The following is a 23,541-nucleotide window of genomic DNA, read 5'->3' as shown; positions in this document are numbered from 1 at the left end:
TGTTGCTACTATGCTTATTTGTTTTAGATTTTGTGTTCATTTCATTGGCCTGTGAAATTATGTATGAGTGTAGTTGAAAGAACTGCGCAATGCTACACACTAAGGTTCAGATTTTTAATTACCGGCGCATCCCTGCAAAGTTGCAGGGATGCGCCAGTAATTGTGCGTCACGCCACCATCACCCATGGTGCGCCGTATTACAATGCGGCGCGCCATGGGCCCAAAACGTCACCAAAGCGTTACGCATCTGTGCCGTAAAGGTGGCGCATTGCTGGAGTTGCGTCGCAAAGATGGTGCAGCTCCATCAATTCTCTGGGGTGCCCTATCTCCCCAATGCTGCGTCAAGCCGTACGTCTGCTTCAAGCAGGCGCAGGGTTTGAGTCACGCATCATTGTCCTCAAAGTGACTGATTGAAATCTTGTAGATTTCCCTCAGCCACTTTTAGGATGCGTTCCTGCGCAGGAACGCCCTCCCTTGCGCCGGAACACCCCTATTGGCGCAGGGCTTTACAACGTGATGCATCTCCCAGATGCGTCACGTTGTTAATATACGCCGCACCATTGCGCCTCTTTTGTGCTGTCGCTGCGTCACAAAAGTCACGCAACAATGGAGCAAAAGAGCCGCAAGGGCCTTATAAATCAGCCCCTACAGACTCAAGTCCAGTCCTTCCTTTGTACACATGGCGATAAGAAGAAATAGTGGTGGTGGATTAATAGTTTGAGTATTTTAATGACTGGTGAATGTAGTAGGAAACTTTAGTGTTGTCGCTGATCTTCAATCACGATGGACTTTGGCTGTCACTTTGCGTGCTGCGGACTGCTGCCTGCCAATCCTAGGCAAACCTTTTTAGTACTTTGTTTAGTGAGTTACATAGGGTAGTTTCCAATTCGACGGTCCGCAAATCAAGCAATACTAAAGTAATGACGTAGTCGACCACATGAGATTGGTCAATAATATATCCCGTGGAGTCGTTCCCTATTTGCTATTTCGCAAAAATATTTTGTTACTTTGTTAGTTCTTTTTAAAATGTTTGATTTGGTTGAGAAATAAATATCATCCATGTTTTCTGTTTTTCTTTCTTTCATGTTGTACATCAGCTTCCCCCAGGGGCAAGAGGAGGACACAGGAGGAGGAGGAGGAGGGTGCTGTTGTCGATGCAGGCCAGGACCGGGCAGTCGAGGGCTCCTTTGCTGGCCCCAGTAAGTTTTAATTTTAATATAGAGTACTTATTTTTTCCTAGCGTTCCTCATTCGATTTTTTCTAAATCGTCTTTGATCTTCTTGTAGACAGGATCTAAATTCTTATCCCTATGACTCCGTGTGGTATTACTAGATTATTCTTATTAGTCTGTCTGTGTAGCTAACTAAGATTGCACATTTGGCATTTCCATTGGACTCCCATTCTAGTCAGCAATAGCTCTATGCACTGAGTGTAGTCCTCTGGGATTGTCCATAATGTCTTTTCAAGTATTCTAAATGTTTATGCTTTGACCATTGCCAACAATAAAAAGGTGAATGACCACCACCAAGAAATAATAAGATACTACTTTACTTTTGGTTTGGATAGGACAATCCATTCTACTACTGTTGCAGGGACAAATCTGCACAAACAGAACTATGGACACTAAATAATGCATCGCTTAGCTTATCAATTATAATAGGTGCTGTAACTGTTAGACTTTCCACATACCTCAGTGATAACAGACTTTGTAGTTGAACCCCCAATCTCCTTACTGACTAGATAGTGTGGCAGAGTCATTTCGCTCCCAAAGTCACCGATGGCAGAGGCACGGACTCATGCTTGCAAAAATTCGAAAACCTTTAGCTCATCCACTCTAGTCTGGAGGACCAAAAACCACAGAGTCTATTTAAGTTTAAAAGCTTTATTAAAAGTAAACACATTTATTAAATTCAAGTTTGTCATAAAAGTGAACGTGTAACTGAAAATGGAAAAGTGCTTAGTGCTGACGATTAATTGGACACATTTCTTGTGGTCGAGCCGAGCTCTCACCTGGTTTGAACTTGATCCTGCTCGTGTTCTTAGAAGTCAAGGTTCTGTCTGTTAGGAGAAAAAGTGGTGCGTGTTAAAAAGTAAAAAGCAAACATTCATCAGTTGTGCCAAAAAGTGCAGCAAGACAACAGCCTTCCCTGGAAAAAGGGACATTTTTACTCTAGAGTACACAGTCAAAAATTATTAAATTGTACACTTTTTTTCACATTTCTTTCTTCCTCCTAGACCAAATATTATATAGTAGTGAGTGGTGTATTCTAACATTATTAAATGTACTTTGTAGGTGGAACATCTGGAGACGGGGCCAGCGCGGAGGTGGTGGCATTGGACGAGGAGGACAACTCTGGGGAGGAGGCGGTGCAAGTGCCGGAAAAGGACATGCCTGTGAGGGTTCACACGGTGGTGGCGGGCAGAGGTAAGCTATACATTCCTTAGTCATTGAGATTGAAGACTGCAGAGTGTGCTTTCTGCACGGGTGTATTATAAAAAAAGCAGGTAGTAGCCTCCTCTAAATGTACTTCGACTTAGCTGTGAAGTTTTTGGCGAGAAGAATCCCAATCAGATCTGAGGTGAACTTGATGGATGGGATGAACGAAAAGCGAAAGAAGGGTGTAAGTAAGTGTGGAAGCACGAGAAATGTAATGATGACTGGCAAAGAAGAATGATATGTGTTTGCTTGGTCCCCGAGGTGGCTGGGAAGGTAAGAAAATGGTATGGTGCATGGCTGGGTGAATGATGAAGCAAGGATGGGTGGAAGGAGAACAGCCTGGGTGGGTGAGACAGAAACTGTATGTCTGCAATATACTTTGAATGGATGGATGCCTGGATCATTCATGGTACTATCTGACTCTTAGATAGCATATGTGAATCTAGAGAGAGTAGACGGTCACTGGATGAACTAAGTGTTACTTTGAAGAGCATGTAACACCGCACCCGCACGTCCGTTCCAGTGTAGGAAAGGCAAGGAAAAGAAGTTGTAACGTTGTCCAAAGACTACCATGAATAGTAGCAGTAGTTTGTATTGCAACTGCAAGCACAGCATATATCCAGTTATTACGGTGGGCACTCCCTACCTCCCTTAATAACTTTAGTTTAGTAGTAGTACGTCATTCATGTGTGGGGGTATCACTGTTCACTCAATAATAAGCAAAGCACCTAAAGTCATCCCATATGTCATCAAATACATCCCATGTGAAGTGATAGATAATCAGATAATTTAGCTTCTTCATTTTCCTTTTCTAATACTCATTTGCACTGTAGGGTGAAAGCTAAATTAATTAAGCAGTAGCCCTTTTAACAGAGTATTCTCAGTGCCACCCGTAATAGAAAAGTAAGAGCTTCACCACCTGCATGTACTGGACCGGTACAGTAACGCAAGTCTGTCTCACTCACCATGGTGTGCGTCTGTTTTTCTCGGGTGCAAGTTCACTGCGCTGGCATTATGCCGGCTTGCATAAGATAACGTACCAATTTTCCTAAACAAGAGAGAAGAAGAAGAATAAGAGTGGTGTACTGTCATAGTCGACTGTAATAGAAGTCCATAGTGCTCGTAGAATTTGTTCCTTAAACTCCCACTAATGTTAGAGCAAGGATGAAGAAGTCGGAGGTTACATAGATACTGTCCTCAATAGTTATGCACTGTGCTTTCAATTTGCTACTTGTACTGTGACAACTTTCTGCTCAATCATTTTGTGTTAATCTTAAGGAGCATTGGTTACAGACTATGTCTTTCTTTTTTCATGTAGTTGCTCCTTCCAAATCCAAGACACCATCAAGGAGGAAGGAGCAGGCTCGAATGGCCCGGCAACGGAGGCTGGATGCCACTGTTGCTGAATATCGGCGGCTGGTGGCCCTGGAGGAGGAGGAGACGCAGTCTGGAACAACAACAACGTCCACTGGGACAGCTGCCTCCTCCTCCGTGCGGGCTGCCAGCCAGCGCAGTGCTCCAGCGGTACGGAGCCGGGCTACCAAAGCCAAACGCCACCGCCCAGCAGCAAAGAAAGCAGCTGCCCCTCACAGGATTTGCAAGGCACACCGGCGCCGCTTATCCCTCAGACTGTCCTACCTGGAGCAGGAGGTCCATAATTATAAGAACGTGGTGGAGGGCCTCCGCTTCGAACTTGCCACCCTCCGCAAGGAGCATGATGCCCTGGCTGCTAATTCCAACAGCACCCTGCCATAGTGTCCCTTGCCCCTTTTTTAGAGACTTTTGGGGGGTGGGAATTGGGAGTTGTGATTTTTGGGGACTTTTGAAGGACAATCGTTGGGGTTAGGGAGGGTCTTGCGGGAGATTCTTTTGTTAGGGCTATAAAAATATACTTTTTGAAACTTTATCTGACCATACCTGTTTTTTACTGCTTTTGAGTCTGGTGGGTGGGGGTTTAACATAACAGTAAGTTTGTTTTCCTGAATAGTCCTAGGACTTTAGTAGTACTACCGTCAATCAACTCTCTCGTCTCTCCTAATACTCCATTATACTACCTCCAACCAAACGCCTATCTTACCTGTAATTTCTGTTTGCAAGTAGGGCTAGGCCCAGGGCTGGCTCCACGGGAAACAGCAAATAAGGTTGGCAATCCTGGGCGGATAAAATTTCCTCATAGCGGTGGTACTAGTGGTGTGACACAGTGGCAGTTGCTTGCCTATGAAAAAAAGAAAATGAAATCTGGTTTGTCCTCCTGAGCAATACAAAGGTACAATACAGAATATAGCAGGTGACAGAAGTACACTAGAACAGTGCCACGTTGTAGCCTAACAAATGTTAAAGTATAACTAATTCGGTTGAAGTTCTTTGACATTAGCCATGGGTCTTTGTCAAGCAGAGTAAGAATATATCCTCGGATTTCTTCACCAGCCTGTTGCTATCACCTTATCCTCCCCAGCAAGTGTGTGGATTTATTGCTGTAATTTAGTCACACATCAATCAAAACCACACAGCCCGGGGGAAGAGGGTTAGGGTTTGAAAAATGGATGGGTACGGGGGTTTTTGGGAAAGGTTTTGGGAGACAAGAAAAAGTAGCACAGCATGGACGAACAATTGTGAACATAAACAAATCTTTGGGTACAAACCTATCCATCAATCTTTGAAAGTGCATACACTACTGTAACTGCATGCATGTCAGTTAAAAGTAATTAGTACTTTCGACAACTGTGGAAGAAAGAATGCGACAGTACAGGGCGTGGGTGGAAATATTGATAACTATATTCAACATAAGGTCTCTGTAGCCAGATACCTGAGAGCCTTGCTGGTCACTATAAATCCATTCACAACAACACTCAATGGGGTTGGTCTGGAAGGTGTCAGGTTTACTCCCCGTGATCCAGTCGATGCAAATATGGTTCCACTTCCAAATGTCACCAACACCCAGAAGTGTAAACACAGGGTGTTCGAGGCATTAGGCGGGGGAGAAAAATAACAAACTAAAATAAAAAATGTGGGATGGGTAAAGGTAGGGTCAGCAGGGAAAGGATACCTGTAACAGAAGACAAGACAGGCATCAGTGAAGTGCTGTCCTAACATACAAGGGTACTCTCATATAGTCTCACTAAATAGTCTGCAAGTCTCCCGCCTACTCATGGGAAATGTAGTTTCATAGTACGGTAGGCGCTTAGGGGCTGCGTAACCTGACAGAAGGTATAGTAGATAGAAAAGGAGAAATTGCTTTTTTTCTAGGTGTCCCCTCACTCACCAGGGTTGCCCCTTGGTGACATGCTTCATCATTGGGGCCATCCCAGTCCTCTACGGCCTGGGGCGTGCTGCGACTTGCGAATTACGTAGGAGCACTTACAAATGACTATGTGTGGTGCAGATGTGATAGTGGAGTGGACTAAGTGATGTGTTAAGGGATCAATGTAGAAGCAGAGAGAGAGCCAAGAAATGCAGTCACAGTCAGAGAAAAAGGCAAGGGATACTGTATCTATGTGGTTGTAGTGGTCCTGTTGGAAGTGGTAAGTAAGTTGCCCGCAGAAAAAAAATCCTCCTATTAGCGGCACTCCTCCATTGCAGCCGACGCTTCGTCCATCGATGTTGGTCACCAGAAGACACCCTGTCCACTGCCTGCCTGATGCTGAATTGTGGCTCGCTACTGTGAAGCCTGACTCCATCCTTTTTTCCCCATTGCAGAGACTGAAACCCGGCCTGTAATTATTCAACGAAAAACAGGAAGTGATATAATATTACAACACCACTGATAAATAAATATAAGGTATGTAGGCTGTGGAGTGCAAAAAGTCACAATTTGTTTTTCCTAGTAGACAGTACAATGTTTTTGAAAGTGCGTACTCTGAGTCACCTTTTGAAGGATAAATAAGTATGGGCAAATTAATGTATCGGATCTTGCCCCTCAAGCTAGGTGTACTGTAAACTGTGTTTTAGAACAAAATTAGATCTTCCTAGCAGTGCTCCCACCCAGACCCTTACTAAAGCCAGTCGCAAAAATGTAGAAGACCCCCAATCAAATCTCAAAAAACGAGGCCTAGCAGAAAACTGGTGACAAAACTTACTTTGAAAGTAAAAGTAGGCCGAAGTACCCTAATTACCCATTACCCACCGTGGATTGCATTCAAACCACTTGCAAGCAACCAAGCAAAAGTAGCCATAGCCAGCATCGCTCCAAGACTCGAAATCCCCCCCACTCAAACACATGCAATAGAAATACTGCTAACCCTAACGAACCCTAAGTTAAGAATAGTGGCAAAGGCTTTCTTTAACTATGCCAAATCCCCCCTTTCCCACCATGGATTTTCTTCAAATGACTTGCAACCAAAATTACACATTCTCACGAGTGCTCTAAGACCCCAGAACTCAGTTTGAAAAATCTAGAACACCCCGAAACACATGCAATCCTGCTGCTAGGGCTAACCCTAACGAACCCTAAGTTACAAAAAGTGCCAAAACTAAAGGCTTTTCCGCGCGGATTTTGTCCCAACCACTTCTACCCGGTATTAGACCTTCCCAGGAATGCCCCAAGACCCGGCAACCCACCCGCCAAGAAGCGTAACACCCCCAAACAGGCCAAAAGCAAAATCTCATACTTGCAATATTTCTGGGCCTTCGGTCCAAACGCGCTGCGTAGCTAGGCCATAAGTCGGGGTTGGCACGACGGATTTCCTGAAAAGCAAATGCAATCAAGATTAGAGTGTCCCAGCAGTGCTCCCAGACCACGAAACTCACCCGCAAACAGACGGAACCCCCCCTAAGAGCACCTCAAAGGCAAGCAAGTCATCAAAAACACAAAAAAAATTCCGCCTGGGATTTGGTCCAAAACACTTTTATCCGGTATTAGAGCTTCCCAGCAATGGCCCCAGAGCCGTCAACCCAGGAGAAAACGAGTAGAAGACCCCCAAACAGCCAAAGAGCAAAAGTACAAAAATGGGGACTTAGTCACTTTTTCACAAATTTCCCAAATCACTCCGCGCGCGCTCTGCAGCTAGGCCCTAAGTCCCCTCAGCCACCATGGATTTGCTTCAAACCTCTTGCAAAGTAAAGTATATATAGCCAGCAGTGCTCCCACACCACGAAACTCACCCACAAACACCAGGAAGCCCCCCAAACAGGCCCCCGAAAACGCTACATAGAGCAAAATGTCAGAAATAGCCCAAAAAAAAATCGGCCTGGATTTTGTCCCAACCACTTCTACCCGGTATTAGACCTTCCCAGGAATGCCCCAAGACCCGGCAACCCACCCGCCAAGAAGCATAACACCCCCAAACAGGCCAAAAGCAAAATCTCATACTTGCAATATTTCTGGGCCTTCGGTCCAAACGCGCTGCGTAGCTAGGCCATAAGTCGGGGTTGGCACGACGGATTTCCTGAAAAGCAAATGCAATCAAGATTAGAGTGTCCCAGCAGTGCTCCCAGACCACGAAACTCACCCGCAAACACCAGGAAGCCCCCCAAACAGGCCCCCGAAAACGCTACATAGAGCAAAATGTCAGAAATAGCCCAAAAAAAAATCGGCCTGGATTTTGTCCCAACCACTTCTACCCGGTATTAGACCTTCCCAGGAATGCCCCAAGACCCGGCAACCCACCCGCCAAGAAGCATAACACCCCCAAACAGGCCAAAAGCAAAATCTCATACTTGCAATATTTCTGGGCCTTCGGTCCAAACGCGCTGCGTAGCTAGGCCATAAGTCGGGGTTGGCACGACGGATTTCCTGAAAAGCAAATGCAATCAAGATTAGAGTGTCCCAGCAGTGCTCCCAGACCACGAAACTCACCCGCAAACACCAGGAAGCCCCCCAAACAGGCCCCCGAAAACGCTACATAGAGCAAAATGTCAGAAATAGCCCAAAAAAAAATCGGCCTGGATTTTGTCCCAACCACTTCTACCCGGTATTAGACCTTCCCAGGAATGCCCCAAGACCCGGCAACCCACCCGCCAAGAAGCATAACACCCCCAAACAGGCCAAAAGCAAAATCTCATACTTGCAATATTTCTGGGCCTTCGGTCCAAACGCGCTGCGTAGCTAGGCCATAAGTCGGGGTTGGCACGACGGATTTCCTGAAAAGCAAATGCAATCAAGATTAGAGTATCCCAGCAGTGCTCCCAGACCACGAAACTCACCCGCAAACACCAGGAAGCCCCCCAAACAGGCCCCCGAAAACGCTACATAGAGCAAAATGTCAGAAATAGCCCAAAAAAAAATCGGCCTGGATTTTGTCCCAACCACTTCTACCCGGTATTAGACCTTCCCAGGAATGCCCCAAGACCCGGCAACCCACCCGCCAAGAAGCATAACACCCCCAAACAGGCCAAAAGCAAAATCTCATACTTGCAATATTTCTGGGCCTTCGGTCCAAACGCGCTGCGTAGCTAGGCCATAAGTCGGGGTTGGCACGACGGATTTCCTGAAAAGCAAATGCAATCAAGATTAGAGTGTCCCAGCAGTGCTCCCAGACCACGAAACTCACCCGCAAACACCAGGAAGCCCCCCAAACAGGCCCCCGAAAACGCTACATAGAGCAAAATGTCAGAAATAGCCCAAAAAAAAATCGGCCTGGATTTTGTCCCAACCACTTCTACCCGGTATTAGACCTTCCCAGGAATGCCCCAAGACCCGGCAACCCACCCGCCAAGAAGCATAACACCCCCAAACAGGCCAAAAGCAAAATCTCATACTTGCAATATTTCTGGGCCTTCGGTCCAAACGCGCTGCGTAGCTAGGCCATAAGTCGGGGTTGGCACGACGGATTTCCTGAAAAGCAAATGCAATCAAGATTAGAGTGTCCCAGCAGTGCTCCCAGACCACGAAACTCACCCGCAAACACCAGGAAGCCCCCCAAACAGGCCCCCGAAAACGCTACATAGAGCAAAATGTCAGAAATAGCCCAAAAAAAAATCGGCCTGGATTTTGTCCCAACCACTTCTACCCGGTATTAGACCTTCCCAGGAATGCCCCAAGACCCGGCAACCCACCCGCCAAGAAGCATAACACCCCCAAACAGGCCAAAAGCAAAATCTCATACTTGCAATATTTCTGGGCCTTCGGTCCAAACGCGCTGCGTAGCTAGGCCATAAGTCGGGGTTGGCACGACGGATTTCCTGAAAAGCAAATGCAATCAAGATTAGAGTGTCCCAGCAATGCTCTCAGACCACGAAACTCACCCACAAACAGACGGAACCCCCCCTAAGAGCACCTCAAAGGCAAGCAAGTCATCAAAAACACAAAAAAATTTCCGCCTCGGATTTGGCACAAACCACTTTTAGTGCTTCCCAGCAATGGCCCCAGACCCGTCAACTCACCTGCAAAGAGGTAGAACAACACCCCCACAAGTGCTGAGTCTTTCTTCATTGGGCGTAAACCAGCCCTCTGCTTTGATGGAAATAGGAGTCTGGAGGAGGAGGATAGAGGAGCATGTTCTTCTGAACTTGTGAACCTGAGGAATGCAGACTGCGGCACCTTCTAATAAATTAGCAAACAAGTGAAGACAGTTCTGCTGATGGGCTTGTTTTTGTGATTATCTGATTAAAGTTTGAATTATATTAACTGTGCACAACAAAGAAAGACAGACACACAGGAATAAAAGTGAATAAGGATGAAAAAGAAAGTTATTGATTCGTTGTCTCATTTTCAGGGCTCGAAGTCGGTATCACGGTCCAGGAATAAGAATAAGGCTTCGTCATCATACTCTGCGAATTCAGCCAGGGTGAGGTCAGTCACAGTGCCACCTGACAGAGTAGAAATTCCCTCATCTATGGTGCTGGCCACCTCCTCTTCATCCGGCACGCTCTCTCGTACTCTTATATCTGGTGGTATGAGGTGCTGATTCATCTTGATCATTGTTAACCTCTCCACATTTTTGGGCGAGAGGCGGCTCCGTTTGGGAGTTACAATCCCACCAGCCGCACTGAAAACCCGTTCAGAAGACACACTTGCGAGTGGGCAAGACAAGTAGTTTAAAGCCAGGTTGGTGAGCTGTGGCCACAATTCTTTTTTCCCATGCCAATACGCCAATGGGTCAGAATTAACATAGACCTCTGTGGAGTCATTCAGATAGTCCTTCACCATCGACTCAAGGTCCTCCTCCAAGGTTCCTCCACTTTGCGTAGCTCTTGCTGTGCCTCTGACCTTTTGAGAACCAAACCCACGCAGAGCTAGCCAATCCTCTTCAGCCTCCAATGTTTCTGTTGTCTTTCGTGCAGATGATCCGGTTGCCGGTGTCTTTAACGGCTGAGAGGTCTCTTGTGCCACAGCCACAGGTGCAGAAGTGGATTGTTTTGACTGGGGATGGCCTGCTGATGTACTGCCATTTCCTTCAATTTCCAGCCGTTCTGTTTCAAACTTCTTGGCTGACAAGGCTAGCCAACGTTTGTACTTTGTAACATCTTCATCAGCAAAAGGAAAGAATGCTCTGCCTGCCAGCGCCTTTTTGTAGCGTGGATCCAGAATAGTAGCACAAATGTAATGCTGTTCTGAGTGGATCTTTTGAAGACGTTCATCACCTTGTAGGAGCTCTAATAATTTCTCAGCCAGAAGCAAAGAGTCTTTCTTTTTGTCATCTTTTCGAAACACAGAACACACCTCCTTCAGTTGGTCCTCCAGCATGTACAACAATGGGATAGCTTTTCCCAAATTAGAGTCCTCCTTGCTGACTGCACGTGTGAAGACCTCAAAAGGACGAAGCATGCGTGTTAGGCTTTCAACTATGTTCCATTGCGGCCCACCCATCCTCAGCTCCTCTATACCCTCTTTCAAGAAATATTGATCGAGTTGCGTATACTGCTCATACAGACGCTCAAGCATGTAGAAGGTTGAGTTCCAACGTGTTACCACCTCCTGGATGAGTGCTTTCACTGGCATTTGACATTGATATAGCATGCTCCTCAGCTGCTTGCGGGCCTTAAAAGAATGCCTGAAATGCTTGCAAATTTTTCGGCAGTTCTCCAATACACTGTACGCTGCACTGCGTTTATTACCCAAGAATTTTTGGACAACCAGGTTTATACAGTGCGCCAAACACGGCACTCTGAAATAGTAACCGTCCCTCATGGCCTTAACTATATTGGAGCCATTGTCCGTGGAAACATAACCAACCTTGCGTTTTAGTGGGGACAGACAGTTAAGGACCTTTGTGTTAAAGACATCCCAAATGTTTTCTGCTGTGTGACGTTTCTCCAAACCAAACATGGCTAGTGTTGCATGTTTCCGAGCACCTTTAAAAACAATGTTAGTGTCAACACCTGAGTTTAGCTTTGCTTTAGCCCCTGAAAAAGAGACCCAGTGTGCAGTGATGCACATGTAATCAGCGCCTGCGCCACTGGTCCACATGTCTGTTGTCAGATGTATAGTGTGAACAGCACTCTTCTGCAAAGCTGCCCCAATCACCTTCAGAACATCTTCATGTAGTGCTGGAACCGCAACTCGGGCAAAATAGAACCGGCTAGGAACCTTCCATTTAGGGCAGAGCGCTGTCACTAATTCTAGAAAACCAACCCCTTCTACAAAAGAAAAAGGGAGAAGGTCCAGAGCTAGCATTTTAGCCAGCTTAGTGTTATACAGACGGGTCATTGGGTGGTTGCGTTCATATTGCGCTTCTGTAAACAACATCTTTTTAATGTTGCCCTGGACCAATGATTTACGGGATGATGATGATCTCTTCGACCCAGTTACGCTCGCTGATGAACTTTTCCGCATTGATGTCTCACTCTCTCCCACAATCTTAGTGTGGCTCCCATGGGGTGTGCTGCTGACATGGGAACTGGGTGTAAGTGAAGTGTTTGAATCGTCTTCTTCTACCTCCTCGTCATCAGCAGATGACAAATCAACGTTTTCATTACGTGCAATTCCGGCTTTCTTGACCGCCTCTAGGTGCGGAAACCATTCGACAGCGTGCCTTCTCTCAAGATGACCTCTCTGGCCTCCGGTACCATAGTTAGAACCAAGCTTACCACGACTAAATCGAAGCTTACAAAGGCTACAAATGGCTACGTTTTCCTTTTTTGGGCAAACACTAAAGAAGTCCCAAACTGGAGACTTGAAATGTCTTCGGGGGCCGGAGGAGGCGGCGATACTGGTGGTGGTGGTCCTGCTGCTAATGACAGATGAAGTGGAGGATGTGGATTGCCGAACTTCAGTACGTTTTGCACTTTCACCACCACGAATTGAGGTCGAGGACGAGGTGGGTACCTTCTTGCGAAGAAATATGGAAGCGGTAGGTTTTGGTGTACTACTTAACTCCAAATCTAATGATTCCATTTCCATTGCCTCCTCGCCGACATCATCATCACGCTCAGCAGCTTCTCGGGATAGGGTCAAAATGTCTCTTTGCTGCATGCCCGGTGGGGCTGCAGTGACCTTTGTGATGACTGGCTCGTCGTCATCGTGAGAGGCTTCATCACCAGCAGTATCTGTCACTTCTTGTTGAGCCTCATCACACTCCATAGGTTTGAGTTTTTGGACGACCTTCCTTTTACGCTTAGGAGGTACCGGTGTCAGATCATGGTGTGCCTCTGCCTCACTGTCAGACCGCAGTTGTGGTTCCCAAGACAGATCACTTGCACCAGAACGAGGTGGGCTTGAAGAAGATGTAGACACCCCCCTTGATCTTTTCCTTGCTAGGGATGTGGAAGACAATGAATGATCATCAGGAGGAGTGGCTTCCAATGATACCTCAGCTTCATTGTCGATTTCCAAATGTGCCCCTACTTCGGGAGGAACAACTATTGTGGGCACTTGTGAACGTCCATGCACCTTTGCTTGCGCATCTCCTTTTGCTGCCTCTCCTTCCACATGTACTTGGGCGTGTACTTGCACATGGTGTTGTTGTTGCGGCTGTGGTTGTTCAACACTTGTCAGATGAGTTACAACAACCTGTGTTGATTCAGGGACATTGCTGCTACTTTCTTGCGATGAGCCAACATCACTGGTCGATGGTGATTGGAGAAGTACACTGACTGCCTCTGAAGCACTCAAGGGCTTTGACTTAAGTTGGCGTGGTGGTGGAGGCACTGAACCCAATGGAGCAGGGGTGCTGCTCTCAGGTTGGTCCCCAGCAGATCCTGCTGCTGCAGGCGTACTTTTTTTTTTGCTCCCAAAAAAAGTGGCGGGTGGCACACCAGCCTCCTTGGTAACTTGCTTCTTCTGCTCCTTACTAGCAACTTTCTTGCTAGAGGAGCTACGGAGAACTTTCTTTGGGGCCATCTTCTTCAGAGCAGGTCAGACAGCAGGCCGCAGTTGCACGAATTGTAGAGTTGTCTGAGGCCAGACGTGACGTCGCGTGACGTTATGCTGCACACACACACCGCTGCAGGACTTCTTCCTGGCACTGGTGGTTCTCTTGAGTCTTGTGCACCTAAAAAAAATGGAAGACAGAGGAACATCAGTTCAGTTATAGAGCACAAAAAAATCGAAAAACACTGCAAAATCAGCACAATCCCAATCCATCCATGCCCTCCATAATGTTTAAATTCAAGACAACCCACAGAAAGACTAGGCCCATGCAAGACTCACTACCCCTGGGCATAAATAAAGGTTGAAAAGTAGGCAAAATGGTTGGAGGCCTAACAACAAAGCCTGCATTCAAAATGGCCACTTGCCTGCCAGCACATGGCCAGTGCCTGTAGCTGCACTCAAAATGGCCACCAGCCACATGGCATGTCCCTCCCCATGAACACCCCCAAAAATCGAAAAACACTGCAAAATCAGCACAATCCCATTCCATCCATGGCCTCCATGATGTTTAAATTCAAGACAGCCCACAGAAAGACTAGGCCCATGCTAGACTCAAATACCCCTGGTGAAAAGGCCACAAGTACAGGCCCAAAAATCGAAAAACACTGCAAAATCAGCACAATCCTATTCCATCCATGGCCTCCATGATGTTTAAATTCAAGACAGCCCACAGAAAGACTAGGCCCATGCTAGACTCAAATACCCCTGGTGAAAAGGCCACAAGTACAGGCCCAAAAATCGAAAAACACTGCAAAATCAGCACAATCCTATTCCATCCATGGCCTCCATGATGTTTAAATTCAAGACAGCCCACAGAAAGACTAGGCCCATGCTAGACTGAAATACCCCTGGTGAAAAGGCCACAAGTACAGGCCCAAAAATCGAAAAACACTGCAAAATCAGCACAATCCCATTCAATCCATGGCCTCCATGATGTTTAAATTCAAGACAACCCACAGAAATACTAGGCCCATGCAAGACTCACTACCCCTGGGCATAAATAAAGGTTGAAAAGTAGGCAAAATGGTTGGAGGCCTAACAACAAAGCCTGCATTCAAAATGGCCACTTGCCTGCCAGCACATGGCCAGTGCCTGTAGCTGCACTCAAAATGGCCACCAGCCACATGGCATGTCCCTCCCCATGAACACCCCCAAAAATCGAAAAACACTGCAAAATCAGCACAATCCCATTCCATCCATGGCCTCCATGATGTTTAAATTCAAGACAGCCCACAGAAAGACTAGGCCCATGCTAGACTCAAATACCCCTGGTGAAAAGGCCACAAGTACAGGCCCAAAAATCGAAAAACACTGCAAAATCAGCACAATCCTATTCCATCCATGGCCTCCATGATGTTTAAATTCAAGACAGCCCACAGAAAGACTAGGCCCATGCTAGACTCAAATACCCCTGGTGAAAAGGCCACAAGTACAGGCCCAAAAATCGAAAAACACTGCAAAATCAGCACAATCCTATTCCATCCATGGCCTCCATGATGTTTAAATTCAAGACAGCCCACAGAAAGACTAGGCCCATGCTAGACTGAAATACCCCTGGTGAAAAGGCCACAAGTACAAGCCCAAAAATCGAAAAACACTGCAAAATCAGCACAATCCCATTCAATCCATGGCCTCCATGATGTTTAAATTCAAGACAACCCACAGAAATACTAGGCCCATGCAAGACTCACTACCCCTGGGCATAAATAAAGGTTGAAAAGTAGGCAAAATGGTTGGAGGCCTAACAACAAAGCCTGCATTCAAAATGGCCACTTGCCTGCCAGCACATGGCCAGTGCCTGTAGCTGCACTCAAAATGGCCACCAGCCACATGGCATGTCCCTCCCCATGAACACCCCCAAAAATCGAAAAACACTGCAAAATCAGCACAATCCCATTCCATCCATGGCCTCCATGATGTTTAAATTCAAGACAGCCCACAGAAAGACTAGGCCCATGCTAGACTCAAATACCCCTGGTGAAAAGGCCACAAGTACAGGCCCAAAAATCGAAAAACACTGCAAAATCAGCACAATCCTATTCCATCCATGGCCTCCATGATGTTTAAATTCAAGACAGCCCACAGAAAGACTAGGCCCATGCTAGACTCAAATACCCCTGGTGAAAAGGCCACAAGTACAGGCCCAAAAATCGAAAAACACTGCAAAATCAGCACAATCCTATTCCATCCATGGCCTCCATGATGTTTAAATTCAAGACAGCCCACAGAAAGACTAGGCCCATGCTAGACTGAAATACCCCTGGTGAAAAGGCCACAAGTACAGGCCCAAAAATCGAAAAACACTGCAAAATCAGCACAATCCCATTCAATCCATGGCCTCCATGATGTTTAAATTCAAGACAACCCACAGAAATACTAGGCCCATGCAAGACTCACTACCCCTGGGCATAAATAAAGGTTGAAAAGTAGGCAAAATGGTTGGAGGCCTAACAACAAAGCCTGCATTCAAAATGGCCACTTGCCTGCCAGCACATGGCCAGTGCCTGTAGCTGCACTCAAAATGGCCACCAGCCACATGGCATGTCCCTCCCCATGAACACCCCCAAAAATCGAAAAACACTGCAAAATCAGCACAATCCCATTCCATCCATGGCCTCCATGATGTTTAAATTCAAGACAGCCCACAGAAAGACTAGGCCCATGCTAGACTCAAATACCCCTGGTGAAAAGGCCACAAGTACAGGCCCAAAAATCGAAAAACACTGCAAAATCAGCACAATCCTATTCCATCCATGGCCTCCATGATGTTTAAATTCAAGACAGCCCACAGAAAGACTAGGCCCATGCTAGACTCAAATACCCCTGGTGAAAAGGCCACAAGTACAGGCCCAAAAATCGAAAAACACTGCAAAATCAGCACAATCCTATTCCATCCATGGCCTCCATGATGTTTAAATTCAAGACAGCCCACAGAAAGACTAGGCCCATGCTAGACTGAAATACCCCTGGTGAAAAGGCCACAAGTACAGGCCCAAAAATCGAAAAACACTGCAAAATCAGCACAATCCCATTCAATCCATGGCCTCCATGATGTTTAAATTCAAGACAACCCACAGAAATACTAGGCCCATGCAAGACTCACTACCCCTGGGCATAAATAAAGGTTGAAAAGTAGGCAAAATGGTTGGAGGCCTAACAACAAAGCCTGCATTCAAAATGGCCACTTGCCTGCCAGCACATGGCCAGTGCCTGTAGCTGCACTCAAAATGGCCACCAGCCACATGGCATGTCCCTCCCCATGAACACCCCCAAAAATCGAAAAACACTGCAAAATCAGCACAATCCCATTCAATCCATGGCCTCCATGATGTTTAAATTCAAGACAACCCACAGAAAGACTAGGCCCATGCTAGACTCAAATACCCCTGGTGAAAAGGCCACAAGTACAGGCCCAAAAATCGAAAAACACTGCAAAATCCGCACAATCCTATTCCATCCATGGCCTCCATGATGTTTAAATTCAAGACAGCCCACAGAAAGACTAGGCCCATGCTAGACTCAAATACCCCTGGTGAAAAGGCCACAAGTACAGGCCCAAAAATCGAAAAACACTGCAAAATCAGCACAATCCCATTCCATCCATGGCCTCCATGATGTTTAAATTCAAGACAGCCCACAGAAAGACTAGGCCCATGCACCACTCACTACCCCTGGTCAAGGCCCCAACAACAGGTCAAAAATCGAAAAACACAAAATTTTACAAAAAAAAAAAATCGAAAAACACAGAAAAATCAGCACAATCCCAATTCATCTATGGCCTCCATGATGTTTAAGTTCAAGACAACCACAGTCCACCCACCACTGAGTACCCCTGGGGAAAAGGCCCCAAAACAGCCCAAAAATCGAAAATCCCAAAATTTTAGTTGCAGCAACTGTAATGCCCCAAACAAACTTACTTGTAAAATTTCTAATCCAACAGTGATCCAAAGAAAGTCAAAAAGGCCTCAAATCCAAAGATCCAGCAGCATCCACAAAAAGTAATCCTTCCAGGTCCACATCCGAATGAAAAGTGACCAGGAGATGGACAAAGCACTGGGAGGAGCCTGCTGAACAGGAACAGGAAGTTGAAGACTATGGGGCACTTCCTTCCTCCCACCCCCCTGCCCCCCTCCCCAAAATGGACTCCTCGCTAAAAAAGTGCAGGCAAATGTCAAACTAAGGAGTTATTCACATAAAAATCATCATTTCTAGAAGGTTTATGCTGCTTGCTGGTGGATTTCTTGTGCAGAATTGCAAATTTATATTTTCGCTCGCCGCATCTCAAATCTCGCAATTGCGAAGTACCGCGAGACGTGATGTCGCCGTACTCGCGTTGACAAACTATCGCTGGCAAGCCGCGATGACGTAATCGCGCTCGCCAATTCCCGCGGGATCACACAGCAAGATCCAAAATGGCGCAGCACTCGCAAACTATCGAAAAAAACAACTCGGCAAACGATGATAAACGCCGCGCGCCGCAAAAATTGTATCACCAACGCCGCGCGCCGCCAAAAAAATCCGCTGCGTGCGAATTTGCGGATTTTGCGGGAAATCCGCAAATCTCGCGGATTGCGGATTTCCCGAAAATCCGCAAAATCCGCGAGCGGAACGGATTTTCCGCCCACGCTTAATCCAAAGCATGTTGCTAAGGATTGTAGAATTTGCCGGACCTTCACTACTAAAACTCTTAGGGACAGGGAGGCAAGGCTACTTTTATGGTTAAAATCTTCCTCGGCTGAGGAGGATGACAAGGCCTCAACGTCTAGCAAAAGGGCTAGATGGATGACAGCTCTTCCAGTGAGGGAAGAAAACATTACAAGGCTTCTCATGATGTTTCTGACCATTCACAGAGGTCACCTAAACTTTCCTCTGGGTCAACGCTGTCTTCGCCCTCTGAGGTATCTTAGAGACCATCGACCTTTTCCTTAGCAGGGTATCGGCCTCCGCCTGCAGCTCGCACAGTTGAAACTGTGAGCTGACCGGTGGAATTGCTGGAGGCGGGCTGGTGAACTGAAGACTGTATCCATTGCAAACAATATTCAGCACCCACTTGTCCTGAGTAATTTTTCTCCACTCTGCCAGAAAAAATTGAATGCTTCCCCCCACCGGAGTGGGTAACGGATGCAGGGGAAGTAACCGCTCAGGGCCTAGACCCGGCCGGGCCTTTGTTCGCCGTTGCGGACTGCTGGCCGCCCCTGCCCTTCTGGCGCTTCTGGAAGGGCCTCCGGAACTGCTGCTGCTGTTGTTGCTGCTGTCCCGAAGCCTGTCCTCGCCCTCTGCCCTGTGCTCCGAACCGTATCTGGAACGGGCGGTAGGTCTTCTTCTCCTTGGGCTTCTCCAACCCGACAGCCGTCAAGGTCTCGGCCTCTGCTTTCATGCATGCCATTTCGTCATCTGCATGCTTGCCAAACAGGGTTTCCCCTGAGAAAGGCAGGTTGGCCACCCGCTGTTGAGCCTCTGGCTTGAGAGATGTAAGGCGAAGCCAAGCGTGGTGCCGTTGGTTGATACCATGGCAGTACCCATGCGCCGCCATAAGAGACACATCAGCAGCCGCGCTGATGAGTTGGTTAGACACTAACATCCCCTCATTCAGGATCTCCTGAAAGTCCTCCCTCTTCTCTTGAGGAAGGAGTTCCACGAATTACTGGAGGGACTCCCATAGGGCTCGATCATATCGCCCTAGCAAAGCCCCGGCACTGGCTGCCTTCATTGTGGTAGAAGCTGTCCCGCAGACCTTCCTGCCAGCCGAGTCAATCCAGCGGCTCTCCTTACCAGGAGGCACCGTAGATGACGGGGTGGTGGCGTGCTGCTTCCTAGCCGCCGTCACTATGACAGAGGCTGGTGTAGGATCCATCCTACGAAAGGCCGGGTCAGTCTCCGGAGCCCGGTATTTCTTGAGAAGCCTGGAGGGGGCCGCCTTCGTTACTGCCGGTGTGAGAAAACAACTCCTCGGTGGGTTCCACCAATTCCGGTACTAGAGGCAGCAAAGGCCGAGACAGGTGCTTTTTATGCAGTGTCTCGAAAATCACAGATGTCGTGGGCGTAGGCACTGTTACTGTAATGCCCAACTGAGCCGCACCCCTCAGTAGAACATCTTTGTGAGAAGTTGGCCTGATATATGATGCTCACTAGTTCTAGTGATCACCTTGTATCAGTCCAAACAACCCTTATGGTGATTGGTTGTAAGTCAACCTTATAGACCAGCTATCCTAATGGTAGCATGGACAGAGCAGTCTTAGGCTAAACTCTTTTGGCATGAGAAGCCAGCTGTTTTACCACATATAACCCCTTGAATACCAGATGAAAGGACACCAGATAGGTTGTTATGAAAATAAACAATATATTTATTACTAACAAACACCTCTAAACGCGTTGTGAGATCAGAGGGCTAAGCACATAACAATACTCTTCAGAAAAATACTGTAAGTCGCACAATTACAATGGTGCCCTAGGGGCACGACAAACCATATACTAAGTAAATGGGTTAAATAGAACGATAGAAGGAATAAGTATGCCCAGAGGCTGTAGAATCGCTGGGGCTACACTACCCTAACTTTAGGTAAGGAGCAGGAGGCCCACGGGACGCGTGTGCAGTGTTAGAACACACACGCTGGTTTCAATGCAAAGTCAATGGGCACGAACAATTTACAAAATAGGTAAGTAAGGATAGTTACGACTGGTTGAGACCAAAACTACAGGATACCTGGACACTAGTAGAGTCAATCTACCTATGAACACCGAAATGCTCTTGTTACCTCACCCACGGGCTGCGGGTGCATAGGTGTGAAAGTGTGTCGGGTTTCCTCGTTGAAGTCAATGGAGCCTTGGAGAAAAGATGCTGCAGGCGACCAGGAGGAAGATGTCCGGAGTGATCCAAGGGCGGATCGAAGAAGATGGAGACCTGAAAACAGAGGGGACAGTGTTCAAAGTCACTAGCCAGTGACCGGAGTGAAACCAGGAAGGAACCAGATGATATCGTCGCGATCAGATGAAGAGGTGACGCTTGACTCTGCAGCAACGTGAACCAGGAGGCGTCATGGATGACCAGGATGGAGGCACGAGCTGTCCCACGCAGGCTCCCGCTGTCGGCGGTGTCGGTTCCAGGATCGGAGTCAACAGGCCTTGGCAAATGCAACCCACGCGGCAAGTAAAGATGGCGTCTGGTGCGGACCAGGAGGGTCTGGGGTAATTCTCCTTTGCAGGGAAGCAAGGGCCAGTCTGGAGCAACCAGACCAGCAGCGTAGTTTCTAGATTTCGTCGTCTAGGAGGCCACTAGCCAGCCGGCAAGTGATCAGACAATGCGTCAAGTAGCAATCAAGCAGAAGGGCCCCACGCAGATCTCGTGGATGCTGGAGGGCTGGTCTTTGGTGCAGGAGCTGCTCGGGGCTGGAGCTTCTCAATCCCCAAAGCACTCACTCAGGGGTGCCTCAGAGGTCGTGCCTTAAGCGAAGTGCAGTTTCTTCAAGATGGCCGGTCCCACATGTCTCGTCGCACCCACGGATCTCAGCTGTGCTGCAGATGTGAGTTGAGGTCAAAGAGGTTTGGAAGTCCGGGTCTTGTCGGGCTCTGAAGTCTGGTTCCGCCAGAAAGGACGACAAAGTGAACTGCTAGGACGCTTGATGGTGCCTGCGGATGCAGGGTGGTCACTCCTTGGCCACAAGGGAGATTTCTTCAGTCTTCTGTGGAGCAGAACATTGAAGTCCAGAGTTTCTTCTTTGTAGAGTTGTTCAGGATAATCTAATTTGGAATGGAACCAGCTACTACCTTTATACGGCTAAAGGGGCTGTACTACGACTAGGTCCCTCCTCTGGGTGGGACCAGGAAGGGGGGTGGTTACACCTCCTATCCTTTGTCCAGTCTTGCGCCAGCTCTGGGGCTGAAGTGCCCCAGGAACTGGTTTAGACTGGTGTATGCACAGGGACACCTTGTGTGCCCCAGGCATGTCTCATTCCTTTCAGCCCTGTCCTACTTAATACACAAAATCCTGCCTGGGATGGTGCTAACACCTCCCAAGGCAGGAAACCCTTTGTCCAAGCCTCCCTCGCTGGAAGGACTCCCAGCAGCAGGAGGTCAGACTTGTGTCTGTGGTGGCAGCATCCATTTTGTGATGCTGAGGCTCGAGTTAACTTTAACCGGGGTTCACAGTTACATACATGTTGTGTCCCTCTAGAAGGGTGGAATGCTACCCCCGTCACCAGAATTGTCGAGGGGGTAGTATTCCAATTCGTATGACACCTTACTCGACATGTTTTGATAATGCTATACCAAAGTTGGCAATAACCGCGAGGATTATAATGCACTTAAGAGTATATGGTATAGCGTTATCATGGAAACAGCTAAAGGACTTGGTTCCGAAAGCTGCAGACAGGCTCAGCTCATGCTAGAGCACCATCTCACATAATTCCAAGCACTCTGCCTTCAGGATTGATAAGGCCTGCCATTGGAGTGACTGATAGGAGGATATGTGTCCATTTTAGGGTTAGATATAGGGATACTATATCTAAAGCAAAGGGTGATTACTCCACCTTGCCCCAGCTGATTGATCAGCCAGTTGTGTCAGATTTGGATGACCAGCCAGGGGTGGCATAATACATGCTGCAGCCCCTGGTAGGCCCTGGGTGCACCTATACCCTGGGTACCTAAGGTACACGGTACATGGACTGATAAGGTGAATCAGTATCCAATTAGATATGTACCTAGAGTACATGGAATCCATTTTACAGAGAGAGCAGTGGGCCTGGATAGCAGAGCCCCAGGTCAACTAAGTCGAAAAACCAGCAAAACACCAGGCAAAAAGTTGCGGGCAACCATAGTCAGATATCCACCTTCCTACATACAAGAAGAAACTCTGGACTTCGATGTTCTGCTCCACAGAGGACTGAAGAAATCTCCCTTGTGGCCAAGGAGTGACCACCCTGCATCTGCAGGCACCATCAAGCGTCCAGGCGGTTCACTTTGTCGTCTTCCCTGGTGGATCTAGACTTCAGAGCCCGACGAGACCTGGACTTCCAGACCTCTCCAACCTCAACTCACATCTGCAGCACAGCTGAGATCCGTGGGTGCGACGAGACAGGTGGGACCGGCCATCTTGGAGAAACTGCACTTCGCTTCCAGCACGACTTCAGAGGCATCCTCGACGAAGTGCTTTGGGGATTGAGAAGCCCCAGCCCCGAGCAGCTCCTGCACAGAAGATCAGCCCTCCAGCATCCACGAGATCTGCGTGGGGCCCTTTTGCTTGATTGCTGCTCGACGCGTTGTCTGGTCACTTGCCGGCTGGCTAGTGGCCTCCTAGACGATGATCCTTGAAATCCACACCGCTGGTCTGGTTTCTCCGGACTGGCCCCTGCTTCCCTGCAAAGGAGAAGCACCCCGAACCCTCCTGGTCCGCACCAGACGCCTTTTCCACTCACCGCGTGGGTTGCCTTTGCCAAGGCCTGTTGACGCCGAATACGTAACCAACACCGCCGTCAGCAAGAGCCTGCGTGGGACAGCTCGTGCCTCCATCCTGGTCGTTCAAGACACCTCCTGGTCCACGTGGCTGCAGAGACAAGCGTCCACTCTTCACCTGATCGCGACAACAGCATCTGGTTCCTTCCTGGTTCCACTCCAGTCACTGGCTATTGACTCTGAACATTGTCCCCTCTGCTTTCAGGTCTTTATCTTCCTCGATCCACCCTTGGGTCGCTCTGGACATCTTCCTTCTGGCCGCCTGCAGCATCTTTTCTTCCAGGCTCCATAGACTTCAACACGGAAACCCGACACACTTTGACACCTATGCACCCGCAGCCCGTGGGTGAGGTAACAAGAGCATTTCAGTGCTCAAGGGTAGATTAACTGTCCTAGTGTCCAGATTTCC

Source organism: Lissotriton vulgaris, chromosome 4_1, assembly GCF_964263255.1.
Source record: "Lissotriton vulgaris chromosome 4_1, aLisVul1.2, whole genome shotgun sequence".
Taxonomy (NCBI): Eukaryota; Metazoa; Chordata; class Amphibia; order Caudata; family Salamandridae; genus Lissotriton; species Lissotriton vulgaris.
This window is presented reverse-complemented; position numbering follows the sequence as displayed.